A 17,321-nucleotide genomic window follows, 5' to 3' on the forward strand; every position below is an offset into this window, starting at 1 on the left:
ATTGGAAAAAACTACTTTAAAGTTCATATGGAACCAAAGAAGAGCCCGCATTGCCAAGACAATCCTAAGCAAAAAGAACAAAGCTGGAGGCATCACACTACCTGACTTCAAACTATACTACAAGGCTACAGTAACCAAAACAGCATGGTACTGGTACCAACACAGAGATACAGATGAATGGAACAGATCAGAGCCCTCAGAAATAATACCACACATCTACAACAATCTGATCTTTGACAAACCTGACAACAACAAACAATGGGGAAAGGATTCCCTATTTAATAAACGGTGCTGGGAAAACTGGCCAGCCATATGTAGAAAGCTGAAACTGGATCCCTTCCTTACACCTTATACAAAAATTAACTCAAGATGGATTAAAGACTTAAATGTTAGATCTAAAACCATAAAAACCCTTGAAGAAAACCTGGGCAATACCATTCACGACATACGCATGGGCAAGGACTTCATAACTAAAACACCAAAAGCAATGGCAACAGAAGCCAAAATTGACAAATGGGATCTAATTAAACTAAAGAGCTTCTGCACAGCAAAAGAAACTATCATCAGAGTGAACAGGCAACCTACAGGATGGGAGAAAATTTTTGCGATCTACCCATCTTACAAAGGGCTAATATCAAGAATCTACAAAGAACTTAAACAAATTTATAAGAAAAAGTCAAACAACCCCATCAAAAAGTGGGTGAAAGATATGAACAGACACTTCTCAAAAAAAGACATTTATGCAGCCAACAGACACATGAAAAAATGTTCATCATCACTGGTCATCAGAGAAATGCAAATCAAAACCACAATGAGATACCATCTCACACCAGTTAGAATGGTGATCATTAAAAAGTCAGGAAACAACAGGTGCTGGAGAGGATGTGGAGAAATAGGAATGCTTTTACACTGTTGGTGGGAGTGTAATCTAGTTTAACCATTGTGGAAGACAGTGTGGCGATTCCTCAAGGATCTAGAACTAGAAATACCATTTGACCCAGCCATCCCATTACTGGGTATATACCCAAAGGATTATAAATCATGCTGCTATAAAGACACATGCACACGTATGTTTACTGTGGCACTATTCACAATAGCAAAGACTTGGAATCAACCCAAATGTCCATCAATGATAGACTGGATTAAGAAAATGTGGCACATACACACCATGGAATACTATGCAGCCATAAAAAAGGATGAGTTCATGTCCTTTGCAGGGACATGGATGAAGCTGGAAACCATCATTCTCAGCAAACTATCAGAAGGACACAAAACCAACCACATGTTCTCACTCATAGGTGGGAGTTGAACAATGAGAACACTTGGGCACACAGCGGGGAACATCACACACTGGGGCCTGTAGCTGGGGGAAGGATGGTATTAAGAGAAATACCTAATGTAAATGATGAGTTAATGGGTGCAGCAAACCAATATGGCACATGCATACATATGTAACAAACCTGCACATTGTGCAGATGTACCCTAGAATTTAAAGTATATTAAAAAAAAGCCCCTTCTCTACTAAAAATACAAAAATTAGCCATGTGTGGTGGCACGGGCCTGTAATCCCAGCTACTTGGGAGGCTGAGACAGGAGAATCGCTGGAACCGGGAGGCAGCGGTTGCAGTGAGCCAAGATCACACCACTGCACTCCAGCCTGGGCAACAGACCAAGGATCTGTCTCAAAAAAAAAAAAAAAAAGTACACACACACACACACACACACACACACACACATACACTAATAGCTGATAAGCTAAAAAAAAATCACCAAAAAAATCTCATAATGTTTAAGAAAGTTTACATATTTGTGTTGAGCCACATTCAAAGCTGTCCTGGGCTGCATGCAGCCCACAGACCACAGGTTGGATAAACTTGCTCTAAAACTACCAGAAGAAAACAGAGAGTAAAAATTACACGACATTGGTGTTTGCAATTTTCTTTTGGACTTAACACCAAAAGTGCAAGCAACAAAAGTAAAACTAAACAAATAGGATTACATCAAACCAAAAAACTTCTACCCAGCAAAGGAAACAACAGTGTGCAGAGATGACCTAAATACTGGGAAAAGCACCGGCCATACATCCACAAGGGGTCAATATCCAACATCTATAAGGGGTCAATATCCATCATCTATAAGCAGCTCAAACTTAGCAAGAAAACAGAAACCAATTTAACAATGGGCTAGGGACCTGAATAGACATTTCCACTGAAGTTTTTAAAGCCATGAATACATTTTGGCACAAACACTGTATCATATGCAATTATTTTCTGTAAATGATTTCTTGTGAAGCCATCAATACATGTTAGAGTGATTTTTCATCTATGAGAGAAAATGTTTAAATCAATAAATAAAGTATCCATATGTATAGCATATTTAAATATCTATTTATATACCTATGTATTTAAATCAACGTATTCAGTATCTGTATTGGCACTTTAGTGCAGAAGAAAGTGACTGCATAGAGAACAGTTAAGAGCAAGGCCATTGAGCCTATACTCTCAAATGGGGCTTCATCACTCAAAACAATAAAGTTGTTCATTGGCAGAATTTCTAATCAAGTTAGTATAGATTTTATGCCATTGGATACAAGATAGCAACAATGAAATTAATTGGTTTCTTATCTTCCGTATTTGCTTTAAGGGAAAAAATCTCAGGCTCGTAGGGATTTCTGATACCAGGAAACCATGAAATGTGAGACTATATTTTGGAATCAGGGTGGCTTAGCTTCTGGTAATTGGCATTTGTATAGTTATAATCTGCATCACAGTTATAGAAACCAATATATTCTTAATCAGGTTGATCATATTGTAAGTAGAAGAACTCTTTCCCCAAGAAGTAAGATGGAGAGAGTTTTTGGAGAATGGCCTCACTGAAATGGTACTGGGTTTCGGTGATTTCCCCAGTTCTTCCACAGCTCCTCAGTGCCCTGGCCATTTCTGGAAAGTCATGGTACTCTGGTTGCTTTTTCTCTTCCCCCAAAGTTCAGAAGTTTCCTGGTTTTTTGTTACAAACTGAAAGGTGTCTTTGGTTTTATCTTCCCAGTGAATACAAGATGCCATCTCAGAATTACACAGGGATTTGTGAAGGTATTCAATAGCCAGAGCTTCTTCCTGCCTTTTCTTCCTCTTGCTGGAGAAGAGCAGGTTGTACCAGCTGGTTTTCAGTTATGCTCTGCAGAGGTTGATGAATATTTCCTTCAAAATAGAAGTCCACAGTCCTGCTATTACAGTTCTCCAATTGTAGACAGCTTCCTCTGTAGGCAACACTCATAGCAGCTGGAATTTCCTCTGATATGAAGACATCAGTTAATGAAAGACAGGTAATTTTTGTCATCAGGGGAGTTCTGAGGATCTAAAGTTGGATGTCGCCTCAGTACCTCAAAAGCGTCTTCAAATGCTTGACCCAGCTTATCTTGTTCAATCCAAGTCATGCTTCATGAATAAACTGATGATTAGTACAATTAGTTATGGAGGCTGAGAAGTCCAACGTTGAGGGACCAAATCTGGTGAGGGCCTTCTTCTTGGTGGAGACTCCCTGCAGAGTCCTGAGGCTGTGCAGGACATCAAACAACCAGGGGGCTGAGTGTGCTCTGTTCTTTACTGTAAAGATATTTTTATATACCGTCAAGGGAACTGGGGCAGGTAGGGATGAGGGTATTTCAGGGACCACTTGTAGAAGATGGAGCTGCCTTCTCTCCAAGGGACTCTCAGACACGGACAGGAAAGAGTTACTAGGGAGACAGAGATGGGGAGCAAGTCCAGAGAGAGATGGACCAAGCTGAACAAGAAGAGATATGGAGAGGGCAACAGGTAAGAACAGCAGGACCAAGTGGGATGAAGGCTGTGGGGGTTTCTGGGAGGAGGCAGGGCTCTCCTACCTGGCAGGCACCACCTTCCTTGTTCAAAAGACATGAAGGTGCCGGCGCTTGCCCCTCCTGGCTCCACCATCTGGCTAGCAGTTTATATAACTTAGTTATGTTTTACAGATTCTTATCCAATGGTATTGGAATCATCATTTTATTTTTAATAAGTTATTCACAAAATTGTCCATTTCCTACCTATTTCAAACCATGTCATAATTTAGTTTTTCATGATGCCCTTACATGCACAAATGTTGCATCTATCCATCTGTTTTGAAACAGCTTCAGGGCTCCTACATGGGAGAAATATCAATATGGATGCCATAAATATCAAACCCTATTGGAGTCTGAGGCATTGAGATTATCCATGGGGATCCCAAAGTCCTGCCATATACTTACACGTTCTGGGCCTACCATCTTTTCACGACTCCTGAAACTAAGCTCCTTGTGACCTCTACCTTAGGTAAAAGTATCGAATTTCAGGCTCAGTCAAAAAAGAGGGCAAAGCTGATCTGAGAAAGACCTTTAAGCCACTGGAGTCCTGAGCAGAGAGAGTTCCCATCTTGAGGACTGGAGCTCTCCAAGGTCCTGATGTGGGCAGATCCTCCAGCCTAGTCCTTGCCTCACCTGTCCATCTGATATTTACAGGACAGTTTTTGTGTGCTGGATTCTGTGAGGGTGTTGCGTATACAGAGAGAAACAGCTCAGACCCAGCCCCCACCTCTGTTCTGCTTACAGTCTGGGGGAAGCCCTATTCAGTCTGGGTCTTCTTCTGAATCTGCCCATGCCAGTGGTGAGTCAGAGGTCATGCTGAAACATGATGTTAGTTATCTAGGGCCACCATAACAAAATATCGCTTTCCCCTGAGGTTGCATGAAGCCTTGTGCCTTTTCCCAGCTTCCCAGAACCACTGGAGAACAGGGTTGCTGCTGCTTTGAATTTCTACCTGATCTACTTGTCTGTTGCTTGCCCAAAAGAGCAGCATGACCTCAAGCAGCCTTGACGCTGACCTTCCTTGGCAGTCTGCCACCGATACTCTCCTGTTTCTGACAACAGCTGGCCATGGACTTTTCCACACTCTCCCCCAAATCAAGTCAGCTCTCCTGGTGGCTTGTCCTCCCCTCTAGTGCTACCATGCCATGGACCTGGGGAGACAGGAGCAGTCCCCGCTGAAATGCCAGGGGCTCCCACTGTTCTTGCCAAGGGTTTCAATGCCTCTCAGTTTCTTGCAAGCCTTTAGCCCATTTCCAGAATTCTGAAATGACTGTTTTTGAAAATTCTGTTCAGCTTTGTGGTTGCTTTTGGGGAAGAGAATTTGCCAAGTTCCTCACTCAGTCATCCTGGAAGTCCCAGGCCCTCTTGTAGTTTATTGTTTCTAAGGGGACCTGTTTTCCATGGGGAAGTGTGTGTGTCTCTGTGTATGTGTGTCGAGTCTAACTGGAATTTGTCTGGGCAATACAGAGTGGTTGGTCCCCTTTTGCTTGTCAACTGTCACTTCAGTACATTTTATTGTAATAATTAAATCACTGCAAATTCTCTCCTTTTATAATATTTAGAATTAAGGGTGAAATGCACAGTCTTTGCTTCTAACACTTACATAGAGGAACTGAACCAGAGACAATCTGTCATCCTGTTGGCTTTTGGACTGCCTGTTATCACTTGTCCTAAAATTATTTATATCTTTTCTTTATAAGATATACTAATATTCCTTAGAAATTCCATTGAATGTAAAACACCCTAAAATTCCACCAACAGAGGGAAGTAGGTGTTAATCATTTTTAGTAAATACCCAAATTCGTCTATGTAAACATGAAAAACAACAACGTATATCTACATTTACTGTCATGGAAATCACACCCCTGACGCGCCGTTTCCGGAGAGAGGCAGGGCGCAGAGCGGCAGGTGCCATTTCCCCCATGTGACATCACTCACAAATACACAGTGTCATCAGGAGATTATCTTTCGGTGATAAAATTGTTAGCTCTGGGTTGAGAGAAGGTCTCAAGATTCAAAAGCGTCACCCCCAACCCCCTCTGACCTCACTCACCTCACACTGCAACACCCCCTCTGACCTCACTCACCTCACACTGCAACACACCCCATAAGATACACTGCCCCACAAGCACACTCTCACGCAACCCACACGAACACTGGCAGTCCCCAGGGTCAAGAGCTCCACACCCCACGCTCTGACCCTGGCCCTCCTCACAGATCTCTCCTGATCTGCATGCCCTGTGGGCACCTTGCCTCAGACGCAATCCACACAAAACCTCTCACCCCCATCTCCTTCTGCAGAAAGCACCAGTGTGCAAAAAGCATGCAGAATTAGAAAGAACAGAAAACGAATGCAGGTAAAGCAAAAACAAACAACAAAAACTCAGGATACACAGCTCAGAAGAAAGCAAATACAAGAAGAAAGATTGAGTCCACGTGGGCGGGCTAGGAATGCCCAACTGTGCCTGGCAGATGACCAGGCCACTTGCTGCTCCGGAGCCACAGGGAGCTCCTGGAGAGCCTCTGCCCCGACTCCAGGCCCCCAGCGTGCCAAGCCTCCAAAACGCCCTTGCGTTTCCAATCCCCAGGCAACCTTAGGCAGCCCCAACCAACAGCCAGTGCGGACGCAGGTCCTCGGGCTGACGTGGCCGTCCTGGGAACAGCGGGCGCAATGCCGGGGTTGCAGTGAACGACCCTTCCCCGGTAACACCGGCGTGGACGCCCGGCTTTTCGCGCAGTACATGCTGGAAACTGTTCACGGTACTTACATTTCCTTACACGGCACTGCAAGATGCCTACGTTTTGTGATTCAGTCACATCTCCTACAGAAGCCATAGGGAGGCGGGGGAGGCCAGACAAGCCGCAGTCCAGCCTTCCCTGGGGCCCCCGGCAACTGAAACTCGCCATAAATGCTCAAACACGTCTGACTTTGTTCAAAGTGTTAATTTTCCAGGCCTTTGCAAAGGAGTTCATGTGGCCCAGGAGCCTCATTTCCACAGAAGCACGGCTTCGGGTTTGAAGCACAGGCCTAGGGGACGGTCGTCTGTCCACTCCCACCCCAGTTGCAAGGAAAAGGAAATCTCCCAGAAGCCGGAAGTGGCCGGGAGGCGACCCTGGTCCTGGCCAGAGCGGTGGTCTCTTCCAGAGTTGATGCCCCCCACCTCCCAGCGACCCCCGCACAAGTTGCCCCTCCTACCTGAGAGGCTTAGGTGTTAGGTGTGGGCAGAGACTTCCCCACAAATGTCAGGCTATGAAGGACTGCATATGAGGGGCGTGCCTGTGAACACGAGGGGCTGCCTATGAATATGAGGGGTTGCATATGAGGGGCTGCCCGTGGGCCCGGCGGTGGGAGGGCGCTGCCTGGCCCTTCACGTTCCGCAATATTCCTATGGACCTGACTTCCATTACCCGGAGGGTGCCCGGGCCACGGCGGCCCCTTCCTCTTCCTCCTCCTGGGTGGGGTCTGCAGTCTGACCAGGCCCCTCTCGCACACAGGAGCGTGGGGGCTGAAGCAAGTGGAAACAGAATAAGGCAATTGGGGTTTGGGGGGCTGGGGCGGTTTTTGGTTGTTCGTCCTGGACGTAGCCACAAAGGAATTGCTTTGTAGGGGACTCACCAACTTTAGGGGCTTCCCTAGAAGGCGCGGGAGCGTAGGACCCACGGGGCGCTCAGCAGTCGGGCCAGGGCTCCAGGGCTCCCGGTTCCGCGCTCTCCTCCCGCAGCGCCGGGCAGCAGGTGAGTGTCCCGGGGAGCAGCGGATCTCCGGCGTCCCCAGGCGCCGCCCCCGGTCTCAGCAGCTCAAATCCTCCCTCTGGAAACTTCGCGCTCCGCCCCCTCGGCCCCGCCCCTCTGCCCCTTTCTCTTCCCCAGCCTCCTCCCCGGTTCCGGCGCTCGCAGGAACGAACCGCCCCGCTCGTCTGCGCGACCGCAGCGTGGACTCCCCGCACCCCCTCGCGGAGTCCAGGACTGGCGCGACTACCCCCCATCTGCTCGCCGGGCGCAGCGCGGTTACCTGGGCAGCAGCTCCGGGCACCGAGGTCCCCTTCACGTTTCAGTTCCTGGAGCTGCTCGGGAACCGCGCGGGGCCACACAGCCGGGAATGAAAGCCGGGGCGGAGACTCGGAAACCTGGGGGACCTCCCCGCCCTGTCTCCTCGTCACCCTCCGCCCCCGCCCTTCTCCTCTTTAACACCCGCCTCCCCCTAATTCCCCGCCCCCGCCCCCGCCCCTCCTCCCGCCGCAGCTGCCGCTGGCCCTCGGAACCCCGCAGGGGTAGGAAGAGCCTGGGCTGGGCCCGCCCGCCCCGAGCGCTCCGAGGTTCTCATTCTCTTTGCGGCGCCCGCTTGGGCTCGCGAAGCCCAATCCCAACCCCCACAGCCTGCCTGAGAAGGGGACTCGGGGGCGGCAGCGAGGCGGGGGTGGGGGGCGTTTTGCGCAGCCCCGGCCGCAGGGATTCTGACCTTGGGGACACAACAGCGAGCGGAGGCGGAAAAGACCCTCGGGCCCTCCCGCGGCCCAGAGGTCAGCCGAGGTCTGAGGCAGGTGGACGGTTTCGTGCCCGTCCCCGGTGCGAGGGACGCCCGGCAGGACCCGAACCCGCCGCCCTGAGCCCAGCGCGGGTGGGATCCAGGACCGGGTCAGCGCGGCGTCCCCGCCCTTGCCCCCTCTCGCAGCAACACCCCCGAACACACACATACGTTTTGTTTCCGCGTCCTTGTCTCCACCCGGCGGTCCCGAACAAGTTCTGACCTCAGGTTAGGGGCGAGCCCTTCCCTCCGCCAGGTGCGGAGGCTGGAGATGAAGAAGCCGGACCCCAGGAACCTTTCCGGAGCACCCTCACCTGTGCGGGTGGAGTGGGGGCTGAGGTGGAGGCGCAGTAGTGCTAGGGCCAGGCTTCCTGGTGTTTAGGTAAACGCCATTTCCTTAAAAATAAACTTCCAGCCTGGGCAACATAGTGAGACCCCCTTCTCTACAAAAAGTAAAAATAAAATTAGCCTAGCGCACCTGTGGTCCCAGCTACTCCGGAGGCTGAGGCAGGAGGATTGCTTGAGCCCAGGAGGCAGAGGCTGCAGTGAGCCGAGATCGCGCCGCTGCCCTCGAGCCTGGGCGACAGGGCGAGACCCTGTCTCTAAAAAAGAAAGGAGAACAAACTTGAAACTCTGCTCCTCTGGGCAGTGAGCTTCGGGAAGCCCCTGTCGCCCTGACTCTCCCCCGCCACGCATAAAGGTCTGTTTCTTGCGGAGGAAGCGTTTCAACTGCCTGCTTTTTTTTTTTTTTTTTTTTTTTTTTTTTTTTTTTTTTTTTTTTGAGACGGAGTCTCATTCTGTTGCCCAGGCTGGAGTGCGGTGGCGCCGTCTCCACTCACTGCAACCTGTGCCTCCTGGTTCAAGCGATGCGCCTGCCTCAGCCTCCTGAGTAACTGGGATTACAGGCGTGTGCCACCAAGTCCAGCTAATTTTTGTATTCTTAGTAGAGACGGGGTTTCACTATGTTGGTCGGGCTGGTCTTGAACTCCTGACCTCAGGTGATCCGCCCACCTCGGCCTCCCAAAGTGCTGGGATTACAGGTGTGAGCCACCGTGCCCGGCCTCAACTGCTCTTTACGGACCTAAAGTCTCTCCATTGCGGTAGGAACTTAAGATTTGTTGAAAATAACATAGTTTACCTGATAACATAGTCCTGTTTGAGGTTTAAAGACGTTTATTAAGGCCATTCTTAATGCTTTTTTTTCATTCTTGTTAGCAAAACACAGTGAAGAAGTAGAGACACTTAAATTTTCCAAACTCTTTGTCCTCACAAGTGGCTCCAAAACGAGCACATTTTCAGAAAGGAACTGAAAAAACATTTTTGGTTTTATACCTTCTCTTATTTCCAAAAAGGATTGGTCAGTTTCAAAACTGCCAAAGGCAACGTAAAATAAAATGTAACAGAAGGTCAGTGACCCGCCATGGAGTAGAGCGGGCCGTTTCCCCCTTGTCCTTTCAGAATCCACCCAGGGACAACTTGAATGGTAATAGCGGAGACTCGGCTGCAGCGAAAGGAAGGGCTGCCCACACCGCGGGTCTACACCCAGACGTGGGAGACGCAGCCGGGACCTGCTCCGGAGTCTGGGCTAGAGAGGAGGCGAAGAGGGAGAAACAGCGTGTGGACCAGGCGCCTCTGCGGGAACCCGGCAGGACAGAGGCGCGCAGGGGCCATGGGTGCGATGAGCGCTCACACGCCTCGCAGGAGCAGGGCGCACACCTGGAGCCCGCTCAGCACCACCCACCCCGAAACATGGAAGATTTAGACAAGCCAGAATGAACCGCTCACTCATACCTAGAAAGAGTGAACGAGGAACCAGCCCAGGAAGAAAAGAAAAAGAACAAGGAACCAAATACACAACAAAAATGGAAGTCAGAACAACACGTGATAAAACGTTGCCATTGAGTAGATGGAAATGATGACTTAACATTAACGCATTGCGCATGGTTTAAGAGCCATTTTGAAAACGGGAGATGATAAAAAGGAATGAAGGATGAAAAAACAGACTTTCAGGAAAAGGGGGGAAGATATAAGATCAGTGGGGTGCTTACCATGGAGCCACAAAAAAACAACCAGGACTGCAGACCAGGGAGATGCCCCACCCAGGCCAGCCCCTCCGAGCCTCCTCGGGGATACTACGGCCCCGCCGGGACGGAGAGGGCGAGGCCCGAGGAGACTGCGTCCTGCAGCGCCGCGCCGCCACCGCCCATCTCTCGCCGCGGGGGCCCTGGGTCGGGCAGGTCCCCGGGAACCGGGCAGCTGAGGTCGCCGGGTCAGCTTCCCCGGCCCAGTGCCCAGCGGGATGAAGATGCCGGGCCCCAGGCATCCCCAGGTTTGGGATTAGGATTAGGTGTTGGAGTTAGCCGGACTCCGCGGAGTTCCGGGGACCCGGAGACAGCGTGGGTCTCAGCACGCAGTCAGCAGAGGCGGTCCTGGCACCAGGGTGGGTGAGGGCACAAGCACCGAAGCGGGTGGGGCAGCAGCCGGGCGCTGGAGTGAGCGGGGGCACCGACGAGGGACAAGGTGGATAGAGGCGAGACCCGGCACCGGAGTGGGTGTGGAAATGAGCACCCGGGCGAGTTAGGGTTTGAGGTTAGCGTTAAAGTTAGGGTTAGGGTAAGGCTTAGGGTTGAAGTTAGGGTCACGGGTAAGTGTTAGGGTTACAGTTATGGTTGGGGTTGGAATTGGGGTTAGGGTTAGGGTTTAGGGGCAGGGGTATGGGGTTAGGGTTAAAGTTAGAGTTAGGGAAGGGGTTAGGGTAGGGGTTCGGGTTAGGGTTAAGGGTTAGGGGTTAGGGTTATGGCTGGCGCTAGGCTTGGGGTTGGGGTTGTGGTTTGGGCGGGGTCGGGGTTAAGGGTTAGGTTCATGGATTAGGGATTAGGGTTAAAGTTGGGGTTAGGGGTTAGGTTTTAGGTTTAGGGTTAGGGTTGGGATTTATGGTTAGGGTGAGGTTCGGTTTGGGATTTTTTTGGGGTTTGTGGGGTTTTAGGGTTTGGTTTATGGGTTAGAGTTAGTTGGGTCGGGGTTGGGTTTAGGGTTAGGGGTTAGGGTTTTGCTGTTAGAGTTAGGGTTGGGGTTATGATTAGTGTAGTGTTGGTATTGGGGTTTGGGTTGGGGTTAGGGTTAGGGTTCAGGACTAGGGTTTGGTTTAGGGGTTTGGGATTAGGGTTAGGTGTTAGAGTTAGCATTAGGGTTAGAGGCTAGTGGTAGCATTAGGGTTAGTGGTAGGGTTAGGGTTAGCTTTTGGGTTAGGCTTAGATTAGCAGTGTATTTTCAGAAAGAGTGGAATAATTTGTACGTTTTGAAAACTATTATTTCGTTTATTTTCCTTTAAATATACAGCAGAAGTTTACTACAACTAAATTATGTGGGTTCTCTGGCCACTTATTTTACCTCGATTAATATGTGGTTTATTTCAACTTGATGTTTTTAAAGACAAGCTTGTGGTTTGTGAGGGTTAGAACATGCACCATAAGCAAGGAGGCCGCTGGCAGCGCTGGAAATGCTGTACCCTGACCCTGACCCTGACCCTGACCCTGACCCTAACCCTGACCCTAACCCAGAAATGCTGTACCCCAGGGTCTGCTCAGGGCCTGCTGCTCTGAACCTTCACGCTTCTGAAATGGCTGGACGTCTCTGTACGAGCTGCTTTTACCCAATTCCATTTATTCTTATATTTTACAAGCATTTAGTAAATTCTTGAGCTAGGCCCTGGGGACTACCAAAGGAATAAGATATCTGCTATTTTTATTTTATTTTATTTCAATAGTTTTGGGGAACAGGTGGTTTTTGGTTACATGTGTAAGTTCTTTAGTGATGGTTTCTGAGATTTTGATTCACCCATAACCCAAGCAGTGTATGCTGTACTCAATGTGTAGTGTCTTATCCCTCACCTCCCTCTCACCTTTCCCCTAAGTCCCCAAAGTCCATTTTGTCATTCTTATGCCTTTGAATTCTCATAGCTTAGGTCCCACTGATAAGTGAGAACATACAGTATTTGTTTTTCCATTTCTGAGTTAATTCACTTAGAATAGTGGTCTCCAACTCCTTCCAGGTTGCTGTGAATGCCATTATTTTTTAACCTTTTATGGCTGAGTAGAATTCGATGGTGTGTGTATATATATAATATTTGATTTATCCACTCATTGGTTGATGGGCATTTAGGCTGGTTCCATATTTTTGTAATTGTGAATTTTACTGCTATAAACGTGTGTGCAAGAAGACATCTGCTCTTAAATTGCTCACAGTTTAGTTAGGAATACTTAAAATAGCTGCAGTGCAGGATAGAAAGTGTGCACAAATGATCACCTTTTAAATAGATGCATGAGAAGAAAGAACTCTGAAATGCAGTGGTAAGTATGGTTCAGTGGAGCCCTCAGGACCTATCTCAGTGTATTCCTCTAGCATCTCTTCTAGTTTCCTCGTGTGCTCTACTTTCTAGCTGCACCTGCATTAAGCTTAGCACCTGTCCTATTCCCTCCTTCACTCTGTGCCCCAGGTTCCCTTGTGTTTTCGTTAGCACCTGTTGTATTCCCTCCTGGACTCTGCTTTCCAGCTGCACCTGTGTTCTCCTTAGCCCCTGTCCTATTCCCTCCTTCACTCTGTCCCTCAGCTGCCCTGTGTTCTCCCTAGCACCTGTCCCAGTTCCCTCCTGCACCGTGCTCTCCAGCCGCACCTGCATGTTTCTTAACACCTGTTCTAGTTCCCGCCTTCATTCTGTTCTCCAGCTGCACCTGCATGTTCCTTAGCACCTGGCCTATTCCCTCCTGCACTCTGCTCTCCAGCTGCACCTGTGTTCTCCTTAACACCTGTCCTATTTCCTCCTTCACTCTGCTCCCCAGCAGCACTTGTGGACCCACAGGTGGCTTTTCAGCTGTGCCTCCTGCCTATGCCCTGAGGAGCCCAGCACCCAAGAGTGAATGGATCAAAGTACTGACTCCATTTTTGGGTCGATCGTCATTCTAGGCTCTTCATACACAACGTACAAGGCAACACATCAAGTAGATATTGTTATTTTTATTTAACTAGAAGGAAATTAAAGTTCATAAAAGTTGTACCCCGAGATCTAGTGCATGGAAAAGGGGTTTGTGTGATTCTTTCCACTGCTGCTCTGTACACTCAGAGCCCTATTCCTCCCTGAAAGAAATTCTGTTCCTAAACACTGCAGTCACTGAGATTCTTCACTTTCTTACTGTCTCTTACTTTTATTTTTTTATTTTGTAGGCAGTGCAGTGGCTCTATCTTGGCTCACTGTAACCTCCATCTCCCAGGTTCAAGCAATTCTTCTGCCTCAGCCTCCCAAGTAGCTGGTACTGCAGGCACACACCACCATGCCCAGCTAATTTTTGTATTTTTGGTAGAGACAGGGTTTCACTGTGTTTCCCAGGCTGCTCTCGAACTCCTGATGTCAAGTGATCCACCCGCCTCGACCTCCCAAAGTGCTGGGATTACAGGCGTGAGCCACCACGCCCAGCCTTCACTTTCTTCTCTGAGTCAGAGATCTCTAGCAAGATAGCCTTTTCACAACTTTTATTGCAATGGAAATATTTCAGACCTTTGTCAGGTTAAACTGTTAAAGGTATGTCTGTTTGTCTATGATACGCTGAATTTAGGAATGTATGACTCAGTAATGAAAAGTTGATCTGGCATCACCCTAGGCATTTGAGCTCCCAGATGGAGAAGGATCTGTTTTTCCAATCACTGACAAAGCCTGGCATGATCATGGCTTGCAGGAATGCAGCACCCCAAGAGGACCCTAGCAATTGGGAGAATTTTGTTTACATGACACTAAGCCCCAAATGACCTTAAATTCTAAATAAAAGTTTGAAGGGTGATTTGTATAAGGGCCTTGTTTTTTGTTTTTTGTTTTGAGATGGAGTGTCACTCTGTCGCTTAGGCTGGAGTGCAGTGGGGCGATCTCGGCTCACTGCAACCTCCACTTCCCAAGTTCAAGTGATTCTCGGGCCTCAGCCTCCCAAGTAGCTGAAATTACAGGTGCTCGCCACTATGCCCAGCTAATTTTTTGTATTTTTAGTAGAGACGGGGTTTCACCATGTTGGCCAGGCTGGTCTTGAACTCCTGGCCTTGTGATTTGCCTGCCTCAGCCTCCCAAAGTGCTGGGATTACAGACGTGAGCCACCTGCCCAGCCAGGGCCTTGTTTTTTTTTAGAAAAAAAAATTATATATATATATAAAATATACTGGTGAACATTTTACTCAATATTTAAAAATCTTTAAGACCTTTCAGTACATAAAGCTTACATAACAAAATCTAGCAAAAGTCTATAAAATCTAAACACATTTCTAAAAGAAAGGGTGGTGCCACGAAAGTTTACATGCTGAGGCTTTCAGGGTGGCTGTGCTGTGTTGGATGTGGGCAGTGTTCTCTGTCTCGTGGTTTTGCATATATGACAGTTCTGGCTCACAAGAGCCCTGGGAGCCCATCTGTCAGCCTGCATCTTGTGGCATTTGGCAAGTAAGATCTGTTTAATATAAGGTGTCAGTAAAGCCAAGGTTATGATATCTAAAAATAATCAACACTAATTCCCTAGAAATTTTGTCTTTTTTGACCAAACCACTGGTGCAATGTGGAGTCACTGCATTATATGCAAGAAGAATAACACCCTCACTCCAGCATCTGAACCAGAACTGACACTCGGTGGTGATTCCCCCTTTATTCTAGGATGTATTAATGTTAGCTACGGCAATGTAAAACCAATGTTTTTGGAGGCAGTAGGGGCAGAGAATGGAAAGTCCTCTACAGCCGTCAACATGGGGAGTGAGACAATGCCGGTGTTGACTCACGGAACTGGACAAGAATCTGCTGCTCCTTCTCTACTTAGAGTCTCTATCATTTGCATAGAAGGCTTAAATGCAGGGAAGGCATGAGGATTCCGTGTAAACTTCAGTAAGCTGCATAAACAGAGGCGGTGATGTTTTATGTCTCTGATCTTTTCTGAGGACATCTGGCCCTCGGGTTGCAGTGCAATGCTCGCTAACAGAAGCTGACTCAATTGTGTTATGTCTCTGATCTTTTCCGAGGACATCTGGCCCTCGGGTTGCAGCGCAATGCTCGCTAACAGAAGCTGACTCAGTTGTGTTTTCTGGTTTTGGGGAATATCTTTAATCTCCACATGAATGTTTATAAACTGTTGGGGCTAAACATGAAAGTCGCTCTTCAGGTGCCGTCTCCACCTAGCCACCGTGTACATTTTCTTTCTCTCTCTTGCAGCTGTTCTCTTCCTACAGACTGAATGAAAATGAAAAGGAAGTCATTTCTGCATGTGTCCCAGAGGCATCCTTTGGTTCTAAAGTGAGCTGAGTTGGATTCCACAAGCGCGTGGTCCTTGTAGCATGTGAATAGGATTCAGTCACGGACGAGAAGGAAGGGTTTCGGGGGAGACTGTAATTGCCCTGTCCAGGCTAACCCTCCAGCTGTGCAGGTGACAGGCTTGCCTGAGTTTGTGTTGTGTGTGTGTGGCACAGCTGCTAATGTAGTGTCCAGAAACATCTTACAAAGTCAGCCTTTCCCTACATGTAGTTTTATGTGGGTATAAATTCATTTCAGTTCTTGACATGAACATTTGTACAGTGCTTCCAATTGAGGGTCTGACTGCCTCATATCTGGAATCCTTGAGGTTTATCCTTCTGGGAGTCAGTCTCATGAATATTTTCCCCCTAGGTCAAGAGTCTGCTGTCAACGTGATGTTCTCTAATTACACGGCTTCGTACAACTCCCAACTCTGTGGACATATGTTTTTGTATTTAAAGGCATTCCTTCTTTTACCTCTGTTTATAGATCATCCTTGACTCTGCTCTTTTCCCACTGCCTTTATCTCAGGTCCTTCCCAAGGTTTCGTCCTGGCTGACTTCTTTTAAGTACTGGAAGTAGAGGTTGTGGGGTCAGTCAGCCGGGCTTCCGATCCCTTCTCCTCCCATTACTTGGCAAAATAAAGCTGTGTTTAGGCCTTATTTATGTCATCCTGGATTTCTCAAGAGTTACAATTTTTAGATATATTAATTACAATTATAGGATTGTTTAAAGATCAAACAAGACAATGTATATTGTTGTTTTGTAATTTTGTTGTTGTTGTTGTTTGTTTGTTTCAGACGGAGTCTTGCTCTGTCACCCAGGCTGTAGTTCAGTGGCACGATCTTGGCTCACTGCAACCTCCGTCTCCCGGGTTCAAGTGATTCTCCCGCCTCAGCCTCCCGAGTAGCTGGGGCTACAGGTGCCTGCCACCATGCCCGGCTAATTTTTGTATTTTTAGTAGAGACAGGGTTTCACCATATTGACCAGGCTGGTCTTGAACTCCCAACCTTGTGATCCGCCCGACTCGGCCTCCCAAAGTGCTGGGATTACAGGCGTGAGCCACCGCACCTGGCCTGTAATCTTTAAAGCTCAATAGAAATGTAAGATCTTGCTATTATGATGCGATTATAAAATCTTTCATTCTTTGCTTTTTCCTTGGTTGCTGGCCTAGAAATTGAATCAATTCTGTTCTCTTTATTTTTTAAAAATAATCTTGATCATGTGAAATTGCTGATATTTTAATATATTGCTGATGTTTGATCTATTCGAATGGTAGCTTCCTATGATTTCTTCTAATAGTTAAAACTCTATCAGGCTGGGCACGGTGGCTCAAGCATATAATCCCAGCACTTTGGGAGGTCAAGGTGGGCAGATCATCTGAGGTCAGGAGTTTGAGACCAGCCTGGCCAACATGGCGAAACCCTGTCTCTACTTAAAATACAAAAATTGGTAGGAGAACCACTTGAACCTGGGAGACGGAGGTTTCAGTGAGCCGAGACTGCACCACTCTACTCCAGTCTGGGCAACACAGCGAGACTGTGCCAAAAAAAAAAAAAAGTACATCCAAGTGATATATTTGTATACTGAAATGCCAGACAGTGCCACTAAGTGAATGATGATATAAAACTCTT

General features: G+C 47.9%; 1 pseudogene; it reads right to left on the minus strand.

The window, feature by feature from the left end:
- Positions 1 to 2,366: 2,366 nt before the first annotated feature.
- LOC129528149 (transcription factor Spi-C-like) lies at positions 2,367 to 7,460 on the minus strand (annotated as a pseudogene).
- Positions 7,461 to 17,321: the final 9,861 nt, after the last annotated feature.

This window comes from Gorilla gorilla, chromosome 19 (genome assembly GCF_029281585.2).
Source record: "Gorilla gorilla gorilla isolate KB3781 chromosome 19, NHGRI_mGorGor1-v2.1_pri, whole genome shotgun sequence".
NCBI classification, from domain to species: Eukaryota; Metazoa; Chordata; class Mammalia; order Primates; family Hominidae; genus Gorilla; species Gorilla gorilla.